Genomic DNA, 14,198 nt, shown 5'->3' on the forward strand with positions numbered 1-14,198 from the left:
TTTCTTTCTTTCTTTCTTTCTTTCTTTCTTTCTTTCTTTCTTTCTTTTCTTTCTTTTCTTTCTTTTCTTTCTTTTCTTTCTTTCTCAGAGTCTCTGTCACCCAGGCTAGAGTACAATGGTGCAATCTCGGCTCACTGCAGCCTTGATCTCCTGGGCTCAGGTGATCTTTCCACCTCATCCTCCTGGATAGCTGGGACTAAAGGCATGCACCACCACACCGGGCTTTTTTTTTTTTTTTTTTGTAGAAATGAGGTTGTGCCATGTTGCCCAGGCTGGTCTCAAGTTCTTGGGCTCAAGTCATCCACACACCTCAGCCTCGCAAAGTGATAGGATTACAGACGTGAGCTATCACACCTGGCCATATCTAGCTATTCTTAAGTGCTCAAACTTGAATCTTATTAAGCCTGTGAATCTACTAATTTACAGAAAATACAGAGGACAGAAGAACATGTTAAACCATACCAGGCAAATGCAATCGGCGAAATCCAGGATGTAGAAAGCATCACAGGACAAACAGCCTGGCTTCTTCAACCAATAAATTGCAAGTAAACAACAACAAAAAGATGGGCCAATGCTATAGAGTAAAAGATACTTAAAAGATATATCAACCAATTGCAATGTGTGAAGCTTTTTTGGGAGCCTGATTCAAACAAACGAAATGTTTATGAAACAATGGAAAACAAGTAATTTATGAAACAATCAGAAATTTGAATACAGACTGCATATTAGGTGATATTAATAAAGTACTGTTAATTTTTAAATGTATGGTAATGCTATCACAGTTATATAAAAATGAAGAATCCTTCTAGAGATGTGCACTATAAAATTACAGATGAAATAATATGGTGTCTGGGATTTGCTTTGAAATGGTATGGGAGAGGGTATAGAAAGAAGTTTGTTCATGAATTGTTGAAGTTGAGTAAAAAGTACACCCCTCTCTCTGTATTTTTGGATATATTGAAAATTTTCCATAAAAGAAACCTTAAAAATTACTTTGGTTGATATGCTTTTTACAGGGAGTGCCGAATCCTAGTGGGGAACAATGAGATCGCGGGGAAAATAAGAAATTCTTCAGCTTGAATGTTACCATCCTCCATAATCTAGTGTCAACCTACTTTCTCAATTGATGTCTCCTCCTTCAACAGATGTTTCTCCCAGTTATCACCTCCAATTGGTCTTGTCATCTTCTTTGCTTCTTTCTGGCCATCTTCCCCTCTTCATTTGTACTATTTCCTGTTGGAAAGTCCTTTCTCCACAAATTCACCAGGCCTGGTCCTCCCCATCCATCAAGACTGAACCCCAGCTGGGCACGGTGGCTCACGTCTGTAATCCCAGCACTTTGAGAGGCCAAGGCTGGAGGATCATTTGAGCCCAGGGGTTCCGGACCAGCCTGGGCAACATGGTGAAATCCTGTCTCTACCAAAATACAGAAAACAGGCCGGTCGCTTAGGAAGCCAAGGCGGGCAGATCACGAGGTCAGGAGATCAAGAACATCCTGGCTAACATGGTGAAATCCCGTCTCTACTAAAAAATACAAAAAATTAGCTGGGCGTGGTGGCGGACACCTGTAGTCCCAGCTACTCGGGAGGCTGAGGCAGGAGAATGGCATGAACCCAGGAGGCAGAGCTTGCAGTGAGCTGAGATCCGGCCACTGCACTCCAGCTTGGGTGACAGAGCGAGACTCTGTCTCTAAAAAACCCAAACAAAACAACTATACAAACAAACAAACAAACAAAAAAAAAACAAAAAACAAAAATTGGTTGGATGTGGTGGCATGTGCCTGTAGTCCCAGCTACTCGGGAGGCTGAGGTGGGAGGATCATTTGAACCCAGGAGGCAGAGGATGCAGTGAGCCGAGATCACCTGCTGCATTCCAGCATGGGTGGCAGAGTGAGATTCATCACCATAACAACAGCAATAGCAACAACAAAACTGAGCTCAAAGTTCACCTCCTCCCTGAAGCTTCTCTGAATAGCCAAAATTTTTTGAATTCAATAATAAATATCGGCTCAATTCGTGATCCCAAATCTGCCTCAAATACATTTGCAATATCATCTCTCCCCTCTCATGGATAATCCTGAAAACTGGATTAAACCCAATTCCTTGAACATAACCCACGCTTTCTCGTTACTTAGATTTTGATCGCAATACTTTCTCTGCCAGGGCCTCTCTGATGTCTCCATCTATTGAAATTCCATCCATTTTCGGAGGCTTATCTACCAAAAAGTCTTCCTCCACCAGGAAGTCTTTCTCTACCTCTACTCCCATCACACCTGCAGCCCACCAAATGTGATCCTGTTCTTTTAATTTCTAAAACAGTGTGTTTTAGTGTTGGTGGAAAACAATCACTGAGCCCTTTTGTTTTGTTTTTAATTGACCCACAATAATTGTATATATTTATGGGATATAGTGTGATGATTCCATGCATGTATACATTGCATAATGATCAAGTCATGGTATTTAGCATATTCATCGTCTCAAACACGTATCATTTCTCTGTGATGAGAACATTCAGAATCCTCTCTACTTATTTTGAAATATATACTATTTAATGCAATATTGGTTGCCATAGTCACCCTACTGTGCTGTAGAACTTATTCCTCCTATCTAGCTGCAATTTTGTACTTGTTGATCAATCTTTCTCCATCATCCCCTCTCCTCTAACTTCCCCAGCCTCTGGTAACCGTTATTCCACTTTGTACTTCTATAAGATCAGCTTTTTCAGATTCCACAAATAAATGAGATTTACAGTATTGTCTTACTGTGCTTGCTTTATTTCATTTAATACCCAGTGACCACTTTGAGAATCTCATGGGAACTATAGACCCTCACTCTCCTTCCCATTTGCACATGTGTGTGCACATGCAATGTTATAGTTGATTCTGGGGGGAAGGCTCATGAACCCGAGTTAAATTCCTGTCTTGTTCCCTTTCATATAACACTTACAATCTTTCTGGTGTTCACATTATTTGTAAATAAGATGTTTTCTTCTAGATGATGATGATGATGATGATGATTTTTTTTTTTGAGACAGAGTCTCACTCTGTTGCCCAGGCTGGAGTGCAGTGGTGCGATCTTGGCTCACTGTATCCTCCACCTCCCAGGTTCAAGAGATTCTCCTGCCTCAGCCTCCCGAGTGGCTGGGATTGCAGACATGTGCCACCATCCCTGGCTAATTTTTGCATTTTTAGTAGAGACAGGTTTCACCATGTTGGTACAACTGGTCTCGAACTCCTGACCTCGGGTGATCCGCCCACCTCAGCTTCCCGAAGTGCTGGGATTACAGACAGGAGCCACCGCGCCTGGCCTTCTTCTGGATTATCTTAAAATGAAAAGCATACTTTGCTAAAGTTTGCATCCCCCATAGCACCTCACATAATGTCGCATCCATTTTAAGTTCTCAAAAAATGGTTGTTGCACAGTCAAATTCGACTGACTGGGTGATTGATTGATGTGAATAATTGTGTAATTAATCAACCACCTGATTTTAAAACCTGCTCCTGGCTCATAGTAGCTTTTCCAGTTTATTTCTTTATATCTTTTCTTTTCTTTTTCTGTTTTCTTTTTTTTTTTTTGAGACAGAGTCTCAATTAAAAACAAAACAAAAGTGCTCAGTGATCATTTTCCATCAACACTAAAACATACTGTTTTCGAGATTAAAAGAACAGGATCACATTTGGTTGGGCTGCAGGTGTGGTGGGAGTGGAGGTAGGGAAAGACTTGCTGTTAGAGGAGGACTTTTTGGTGGATAAGCCTCCAAGAACGGACAGAATTTCAATAGGTGGAGGCATCAGAGAGGCCCTGGCAGAGAAAGTATCATGATCAAAATCTAAGTAATGGGAAAGCGTGGGGTATGTTCAAGGAATTGGGCTTGATCCAGTTTTCAGCATTATCCATGAGAGGGACGAGATGAGGCTGCAAATGTACTTGAGGCAGATTTGGGATCACAAATTGAACCGATATTTACTATTGAATTCAAAAAGATTTTGGCTAAAGTGTTCAGAGAAGCTTCGGGGAGGAGGTGAACTTTGAGCTCAGTTTTGTTGTCGTTGTTGTTGTTTTGGTGATGGGTCTCTGTCACCCAGGCTGCAGTGCAGTGGCACATTGTCGGCTTACTGCAACCTCCACCGCCTGGGTTCAAGCGATTATCCTGCCTCAGGCTCCCAGGTAGCTGAGACTACAGGCGTGCGCCATGGCACCTGGCTAATTTTCTGGTATGTTTAGTAGAGATTGGGTTTCACCATGTTGGCCAGGCTGGTCTCAAACTCCTGACCTCAGTGACCTACCCGCCTCTGCCTCCCAAAGTGCTGGGATTACAGATGACATCCACTGTGCCCGGCCATATATCTTTTCTACTAGGGAACAGAATCAAGGGACCGTTTTCAGATTTGTGCAACTGCTGAAAATTTTAGAGTAATTGTGAGGCATCTGTGGCAGAGGCTGGAATACCACACTGAACTTTGTATTAGGCTAGGCTAAGTCCTAGATATCCCTCAGCACCCCAAGGTTCTTGACCCAATCATGCAGCAAACATTAGACCTGCAAGGGCAAATGGCATCTTATAGGCAACTTGGGATAATTGTGGGCTTTCTCGACAATTTGCTACATGAGGACAGATCTGGTGTCTTGGTAGAGCATGTGGCCGCTTCCATCACTGGTCCTGGGGGTGTTGCAAGGCCCCATCAGCCCAGAAACCCTTCCCCATGGGTTTACTGTGGCACTACCCATCTATCTGCCACAAACTTCCCATCATCCAAGTGACTCTTTTGGCTTGAACCATAACAATGGAGAGTCACCATAAGATGGTATCTGTCGCTTGGGAGTGTGTGATGGTTAATAGTGGGTGTCAACTTGATTGGATTGAAGGATGAAATATCGATCCTAGATGTGTCTGTGAGGGTGTTGCCAAAGGAGATTACCATTTGGGTCGGTGGGCTGGGGAAGGCAGACCCACCTTTAATCAGGTGGGCACCATCTAATCAATCACCAGTGAGTATAAAGCAGGGAGAAAAACGTGAGGCAGCGAGATGGGCCTAGCCTCCCAGCCTACATCTTTCTCCCATGCTGCATGCTTCCTGCCCTCGAACATTGGACTACAAGTTCTTCAGTTTTGGGACTCGGGCTGACTCTTCTTGCTCTTCAGCTTACGGACAGCCTATTGTGGGACCTTGTAATCATGTAAGTTAATACTTAATAAACTAACAGGATATATGTTAGTTCTGTCCCTCTAAGAGAGCCCTGTTCTGATAGTTCTGTCCCTCTAGAAAAGTTAGTTCTGTCTGCCTAAGAGAACCCTGACCAATGCAGGGCGAGGGGATGGATTTTCTAGTCAAGTTAGCTAATTTCCTTGTTGGAAGGAGCCTGGCCACAGGTGTTTGGGAAGCCATCCAAAGGGGCTGTTGGGTGCATTGTGCTAGGAAGGCTTCTCTTTGGTTCGGCCCAGCCTCAGCTATTGGGTGTGAGAAGCACCACTGGGGAGCTCAAGAAAAGGCCCTCATTTCTCCACATTTTATGCCCCCAATTTTTTTTCATTTTTCTTTTATTTTTTTGAGACAGAGTCTCACTCTGTCACTCAGGCTGGAGTGCAGTGGCGCAATCTCAGCTCTCTGCAAGCTCCGCCGCCCAGGTTCACACCATTCTCCTGCCTCAGCCTCCCAAGTAGCTGGGACTACAGGTGTCTGCCACCAAGCCTGGCTAATTTTTTTTTTTTTTTTTTGTATTTTTAGTGGAGACAGGGTTTCACCATGTTAGCCAGGATGGTCTCTATCTCTTGACCTCGTGGTCCGCCCACTTCAGCCTCCCAAAGTGCTGGGATTACAGGCATGGGCCACCTTGCCCAGCTACCCAAATTTTATAGCTAGTTGTGCAGAGCTTTTAACACCTCAGGACATAGTGGTTCCTGCTCTGTCCTTAAATGTGCTCATGAAATGAGATTTCCCAATTTCCTTCCATTTAACACATTGACAGTTGTGAGCCGACTAATAATAGCACTATTTTCCATCCCTGGTATATGAAAGTTGGCTGCAGGCAGGAGACACAGAGGCCCTGCCTAGGAACCCAGCCTTCTCAAAAGAGCAGCAGAGCTGGAGTGTGCCCTTCAGATGAGCCTGTGGAATCACAGAATCCAGACCTCTACAGATGGAAGAGACCAAAGATGCCACCTAGACATCATTTCATGGATGAGGTACCAAGCTGGAGACTTGCACCAGATGACTCAGCAAGTCAAGGCAGAGCTCAGCCCTAAGCCATGTGCCCGCTCCCCATCCACATCTCTCTCTGTGTCCTCATTGCCAGTCGTGGCAATTTTATGGTGCACTTACCAAGTGGGAAGCACTTGTTTCACACGCTGGAAAAATAACACAGCGCATTCCAGTAAAGGTTGCTAGAATTCAGAAGATGCTGGTGTGTTTCAGTGGGGGCTTGGGGAGTGATGGGAAAGAACCTGGGGACAATGGGCTTATGTTCACTTCAGAGAGAGGAGGAGAGGAGGACATCGAGTGTCAGGATGATGGGGGAGCCAGACCTAGAAGACTTTGAGAGGTTAAACAGAAGGCTACCCACTCTTCCTCTGAAGTGTCTATTTACAAATCACAGAGACCTACTGTTAGCTTCTCTTCCCCACAATGCCTGACAGCCTATAAACATGTCAAAAACTTGGCTGGGTGCGGTGGCTCACGCCTGTAATCCCAGTACTTTGGGAGGCTGAGGCAGGCAGATCACCTGAGGTCAGGAGTTCGAGACCAGCCTGACCAACATGGAGAAGCCCTTTCTCTACTAAAAATACAAAATTAGCCGAGGCTAGTGGTGTGGCTGTAATCCCAGCTACTCAGGAGGCTGAAGCAGGAGAATCCCTTGAACCCGGGAGGCGGAGTTTGCGGTAAGCCAAGATTGTGCCATTGCACTCCAGCCTGGGAAACAAGAGCAAAACTCCATCTAAAAAAAAAAAAAAAAAAAAATGCTAAAAACTTTGTCCATGTTTCCAACCAGAAGGCCAGAGGCTCTTGGTTGATGTTATAAAGCAAGGTAGTATCCAGATAGTGTTTACCGAAGTGGTTAAACAAAGATGCTTTGGAGACAGGCAGCCTGAACTCACATTCCAGCTCATGACATTGAGCAAGCTACTTACAGTCTCTGGGTCTCTAGCGTCACGATGTACGTGAAGGAATCTCTGTACGTACAGTGGTTAGCATGGTGCCTGGCACACAGGTAACGCTTACAGTAAGTGGTAGTTGTCAACATTTTTGATACTTTCCTCCTCCATCTCCCTAGACCTGGCTCTGGGGTCAACAGGAAGTTAGAGACAGATGAGCTCTCCCAAAACATACCTGGATCAAGATCTATTCAAAGTGTCTTTATCTCTCTTCATTGTCACATCTTTCATTTCAGGGAAAATTTGGAGGAGCTAAATTGGGAATGGAAAAGTTGCATCTGACAAAAGGTATGTGCAAACACATGTTTGCAAATGAGGTCAAGATTTCAAAATACCCCATCTCTGACAGATGAGTCAAGCTCCACGCAGTGGTCTTACTATTTCCCACGTATGACAGCACATTCTCTCAGCGACCGATAGCATCGTCTGCCAGGAGTTATATTGGAGGGAGTTACTCATTGGAAAATGTGGCTGCATTGCCCAGACTGAGATCGCAAGTTGGACTTCCAGGGATTTCACCCAAAATAAGCTGAATTCCTCAGTTATAATTGTCCAAGAGACACAGCCAAGGAATCTGTGTGCCAGACCAGCACTGGCTCCTACTAGGGCAAAGTGAGGGTGCAGGCATGGGAGGGTTGCGGTTCTCAGCAAGGGAGTGAGGGACACTAGGCTTGTCTGACCCTCAGGCTTTTGTTATTCCTACCAAGGACTGTCACCAACTGGTCAGTCATTCATGCTTTGACTTAGTTATTTGTTCACTCCTTCAGCAACTATTTTTCAATCACCTGATAATAATAGCTCACACTTGTTAAGCATTATTATGTGCCAGGTAGGTGCTAAGCACCTTATATGTGTTAGCCCATGTCATTCTTCTAACAGCCCTATGAGATAGGCATTTGTCTTAGTCAGTTAGGGCTACTACAATAGAATTCCAGATATTTATTTCTCACAGTTTCTAAGTCTGGAAGTCCAGGATGAGGGTGACAGCTTGGTCAGGTTCTGGTGAGGGCCCTCTTCCAGGTTGCAGACTGGCAACTTCTCTATGTATCTTCACATGGCAGAAAGAGGGCAGGAGAGCTCTCTTTCACCCTATGACCTAGTCACCTCCCAGAGGCCCCAATCCTAATACTGTCACATTGGAGGATTAGGGTTTCAACATACGAACTTGGGGTGGGGGAACACATTCTGTCCCTTACAGTCTTATACAGCAGGGTCAAAAATGTTAGCTCAAACTATAATTGAGATGGGTAGACCAATGTAAATGTTTTACTTTGTCTATAACTCATCTGGCTTCTTCCTCAGCCCCCATCGCCTTCACTCACATGTGATGGGAGTGGAATGAGCTAAGTGGCTAATATAATTAGAATCTCTGTCCAGGCCAGGTGCGGTGGTATATGCCTGTAATCCCAGCACTTTGAGAGGCTGAGGCAGGCAGATCACTTGAGGTCAGGAGTTCAAGACCAGCCTGGCCAACATGGTGAAACCCCGTCTCTACCAAAAATATAAAAAATTAGCTGGGCGTGGTGGCACACACCTGTAATCCCAGCTACTCAGGAGGCTGAGGCAGGAGACTCATTCGAACCCGGGAGGTGGAGATTGCAGAGAGCCAAGGTCACGCCATTGCACTCCAGAGCCTGGGCAACAAGAGTGAAACTCCGTAAAACAAACAAACAAAACAAAAGAACAACAACAAAAAAACTCCATCTCAAAAAAAAAAAAAAAAAAAAAAAAAAAAAAAAAACCAGAATCTGTCTGACTTGATCATTTAAGTAGCCTGTTTAGGTAGCGCTCATTCTCCTTAAGATAAATACTCAGGAGAGTCTCTCTGATGGCCCCTCTTTTTGCATCCCTGCTGTTTCCCACCCTCAGAGAGTGTTGGGGTGTGTGGGGAGGCTGTGGGGCTCACTCCACCTGCTGGTAGAGGGAAGCTTTGGAGTCGTCGGTGTAATGTTCTGTGGCCCCCAGGGCTGTATCCTGCATCCTCTCATTTGATATCTTAGCACGCATCATTCTCCTCCTATGCCTACCCAGGAAGACCATACTCTTCCACCCAGCTTCACGGCTCTCCCCGCCAGGGGTGGGATCCTCACCTTCCAAACTTCTCTGCTGTGTTTGCAATTTGTTCCTCAAAATCGAGCTTAGATCCAATTCCACCTTCATAAGATCTTCTGGGGACCGTAGCCTGAACACTCCCTTTTTCTGAATTTCTGGGTTATAGCAACTAATGTTGTTCACAAATTATGTTCTCATCTGAGATCTCTCCTTTCTTATTGTTTCATGAAGGTACGTATATCTCTTGTTGTTGTGTAGGATTTAAAGTTTGTTTGAGAGCATGGGTGGTGTCATATTTTGTTGAATTCCCTAAATCTAATCTGGAGTCTAGCACACAGAAAGAACCAGGTGTTCACAAAGAGTTCATATCCTTATTTATGAGAAGCTCCTAAAAATAGAGGAGAGAAAAACAACCCAGTAATACCCCAGGAAAATGGGCTAGAGGCACGAATAGATAATTCACAGAAAAAGAAATGCAAATGGTCCTAATCACACACACACACACAAGCTCAACCTCGCTCATAATTAGAATAATAAAACATTAAAATGGCACAGATACTATTTCTAACCTATCAGATTGGTGAAACCTCACAAGTTTTACAACATATTCTTTGCAAGGTGAGAGAACAGCAGACACATTCGACTTTCCTGGGGAGCTATATGTTGTTATGCAATAATCGGCTGCATTTACAGTGGGGGACAGGATTAAATAATGTTGTTGACCTTTTTTTTTTTTTGAGATGGAGTCTCACTCTGTTGCCCAGGCTGGAGTGAAATGGCATGATCTTGGCTCATTGCAACCTCTGCCTCCCAAGTTCAAGTGATTCTCCTGCCTCAGCCTCCCAAATAGCTGGGACTACAGGCATGTACCACCACGGCCAGCTAATTTTTGTGTTTTTAGTAGAGACGGGGTTTCACCATGTTGACCAGACTGGTCTTGAACTCCTGACTTCAGGTGATTCGTCAGCCTCAGCCTCCCAAAGTGCTGGGATTACAGGCGCGAGCCACCACGCCCAGCCCATGGTCATTTATCTTTGCTCTTACTTGAGCACTTTCCTTGCTTAAATCCTCCCCAGGCCTCAAAGTTGTGCCCATTTCCAGGGTTGGCAGCAGCACAACCCACACATATCCGTGGCATTAGACACAGTCACCATCGTTTCAAGGTCCAGGCGAGATATGTGGAGGATTTCCCTGGGGCCTGAATGGTGTTCGTTATGAAAGAGGATGTTTGGGCCGGGTGCGGTGGCTCATGCCTATAATTCCAGCACTTTGGGAGGCCGAAGCGGGTGGATCATGAAGTTGGGAGATTGAGACCATCCTGGCTAACACGGTGAAACCCCGTCTCTACTAAAAATACAAAAAATTAGCCGGGCGTGGTGGCAGGCGCCTGTAGTCCCAGCTATTCAAGAGGCTGAGGCAGGAGAATGGCGTGAATCTGGGAGGTGGAGCTTGCAGTGAGCCGAGATTGCGCCACTGCACTCTAGCCTGGGCGACAGAGCAAGACTCTGTCTCAAAAAAAAAAAAAAAAAGAAAGAAAGAACGTATGCCGTGGTTAAGTGACGTACAACTATACATATTTATATATGTATATTTTACAAAAGATAAACCATAATTTTTAAAAAGTTATCTACAGGGAAAGAGAGGGAATAGGATAGAGAGAGAAGGATAAAAGCCGAGCTTCTCTCAGTATACCTTGTTTTGTAGACGGGACTTTAGAACCATGTAAATATTTTATATAAATATAAAAAACGTAAAGTTTTAAAAGAGAGTAATTACTAGAAGTCTAAAGCAAATGAAAAAATGAACGTAACTCTTTAATGTGAAGCATAACCATACAGAGAAAAATGATTCCAAGTGACTTGAAAGCATAGAAACTTGAGTGTACGTTCCTAGTGGTCTATATCCTAAAGACAAAAAGAACTGTCCAAAAAAAAGAAAGAAAGAAAGAAAAAAAATGGTGACCTATTTTCCGTAATCATATTGTTGGTGGTAATGTTATTCTGAGACCACTGTGTGTATACTGTGAAATAAAAGAAATAAGTAATTCTGTTATATTGTCAAGAACCAGGATTTTCAGTGTCAGAAAAAGCAGGCATATATATGCAAGATAGATTAAGTTAAGTAAAAGCTTGATGGTACTGAATTGAACTGGAAGTTTCAGTATGAATTGGTGATAATATTTTGTCATTAAAAAGAATTTCCGGCTGGACACAGTGGCTCACGTCTGTGATCCCAGCACTTTGGGAGCCCAAGGCAGGCAGATCACCAGGTCAGGAGTTCGAGACCAGCCTGACCAACACGGTGAAACCCTGTCTCTACTAAAAATAGAAAAAAATCTGGGTGTAGTAGTGCGCACCTGTAATCCCAGCTACTCAGGAGGCTGAGGAAGGAGAATCACTTAAACCGGGAGGTGGAGGTTGCAGTGAGCCGAGATCACACCACTGCACTCCAGCCTCGGTGACAGAGTGAGACTCTGTCTCAAAGAAAAAAGAAAAAGAAAAAAGAAAAAGTATTTGCTAGCCCTGCCCACTGGAAAGGCCTAGAAACAATGGCAATGAGCATCCCTCATGGCTGCTAATTGTGGTCTAGACACATTTCATTCCCACCAATGAAACCAAGACTCCTTGGAGAAATGCCCAGGTCCAGTCTGGAGGTGGGAAATATACAAAATGAGCTTGGAACATCTTGCTATAACAGAAAGCCAGGAAACAAAACATCAAAAACTATTACGTTGGGACAAAAGAACTCAGGTGCTAACTTGAAGAGGCTCCCACTGGCCAAAGGTGGGAGGTGCAGCAATGTGAGTGTCAATGATAATAAGGACAATGAACTGAAACATATTAAATATGTTTAAATACATGGGTTTTTAATGACAAAAAGAAACAATCTAACTCATCTGTTAACTTTGAAAAGGGCAAGGGAACGATGTTATCATTTTAAAAACAGGTAAATAGAGGCAAAAAAAAAAAATCCAGCATTTAGCTTGCCTTTCCTGTCTGACTGTTATCTCAGATGGCCAAATAGTTGATGAGAGAAAGAAGTTTCTCTTTATATAAGTATCGCAGCTGAAAAATGACAAAGGAATTATAGAATTGGAACATCATTGCTCTACAACCCCTGAAAATACTGCATTTTAACAAAAATCGCCAATGGATGTTAACGTCACAAGAAGGAAACCAACCTGACATGTGACTCCTGATGGAAAGACACAATCTCACCTCTGAACTATTCTTGTCAAGAAACCTAAGTGTGATTCAGCCTCTGGATCTCACTACCAATTTACCAGCAATGCAGAGGACAGAGAAACAAGTTAAGCATCACCATAGGACAGCAATCTCGAAAAATTCAGGCTGTGGAAAATTTTACAGGACAACCTGATTTCTTCAACAGTAAACTACAAGGGGGCTGGGCACGGTGGCTCACGCCTGTAATCCCAGCCCTTTGGGAGGCCGAGGCGGGCAGATCATTTGAGGTCAGGAGTTCGAGACCAGCCTGGTCAACATGGTGAAACCCTGTCTCTACTAAAAATACTAAAAAAATTAGCCAGGCGTGGTGGTGCATTTCTGTAATTCCAGCTACTAGGGAGGCTTAGGCAGGAGAATCGCTTGAACCTGGGAGACGGAGGCTGCAGTGCACCAAGATCGTGCCACTGCACTGAACAGACTGGGCGACAGAGTGAGACTCCATCTCAAAACAACTACAAGGAAATTACAATAGTACCTTCTTATTTTCAGTTTTGGTTTCTGAGGTCTCAGTTACCTGTGGTCAACCACAGTCCAAAAATAGCTATGTATAGTACAATAAGATATTTGTAAAGAGAGAGAGACAAAGAGACCATATTCACATAACTCTCATTACAGTCTACTGTTCTAATTACTTTTTTATCATTTGTTATTGTTGTTAATCTCTTACCATGCCTAATTTATAAGTTAAACTATTTTAGAGGTATGTATGTATAGGAAAAATACATGGCAGATATAGGGGTTTGTATTATCTGTGTTATCAGGCATCCATGGGGTTCTTGAAACTTATCCCCAGTAGATAAGAGAGGGGCTACTGTAAAAGGAAGGGAGAAAGAGAAATGGAAGAGAGACCTATAGATCAAGATCAAGTGCAAGGGATGAAATACTTATCAGCAAACATAATGTATGAACCTTTTTCAGCATTTGATTCGAACAAATCATACATTGGGAAAATATGAATATTGGTTTAATATATGATATTAAGAAATCAATTATTGTTAATTTTTCAGGTGTGATAATGATATGGTGGTCAGTTATTTGTTATTATTTTTTAAGACAGGGTCTCACTCTGTTACCCAGGCTGGAGTACAGTGGCATGACCTTCCTTGGCTCACTGTGACCTATGCCTCCTAGGTTCAAGTGATCCTCCCACCTCAGCCTCCCAAGTAGTGGGGACTATAGTCATGTGCCACCAGGCCCGGCCAATTTTTGTATTTTTTGTAGAAATGGGGTTTCACCACGTTGCCCAGGTTAGTCTCAAACTCCTGGGCTCAAGCGATCCATGCCTGACCTTGTGGTTATTTTTTTAAGTCTTTATCTAGAGATACACACAGAAATATTTAAGACAATATGGTGTCTGGGATTTATTCAAAATTATCTGGAAGGGAGAAGGGGTACAATCATTGTTGAAACAAGATTGTTCATGAATTAAAAATTGGTGAAACTGTGGATTTACATGATTCCACATGCTTTTCCAGCCCAAGGAAGGCCGGAAATCTATGAGGTTTTTAAAGTGTCTGTCTTTCTCTTTGTAATCTCCTAGGCACTGCCTGTGGTTGGAAGCAAAATCCTGGATTTCCTCAATGGCTTGGAGTTGGAGGGCTGTTACTGTGGTTGTGATTTCAACACAAGCACTAGTAGAATTGAGCACTGAGTTTCCTGGTTATGTTATCAAACCTAAATTCGAATTGGCCTCCCCAGGTCCCTCTATTTGACAATGGTCACACTGTGCTGCCAGGAACAGACATTGGAAAT

Source organism: Piliocolobus tephrosceles, chromosome 16 (genome assembly GCF_002776525.5).
Source record: "Piliocolobus tephrosceles isolate RC106 chromosome 16, ASM277652v3, whole genome shotgun sequence".
Classification (NCBI taxonomy): Eukaryota; Metazoa; Chordata; class Mammalia; order Primates; family Cercopithecidae; genus Piliocolobus; species Piliocolobus tephrosceles.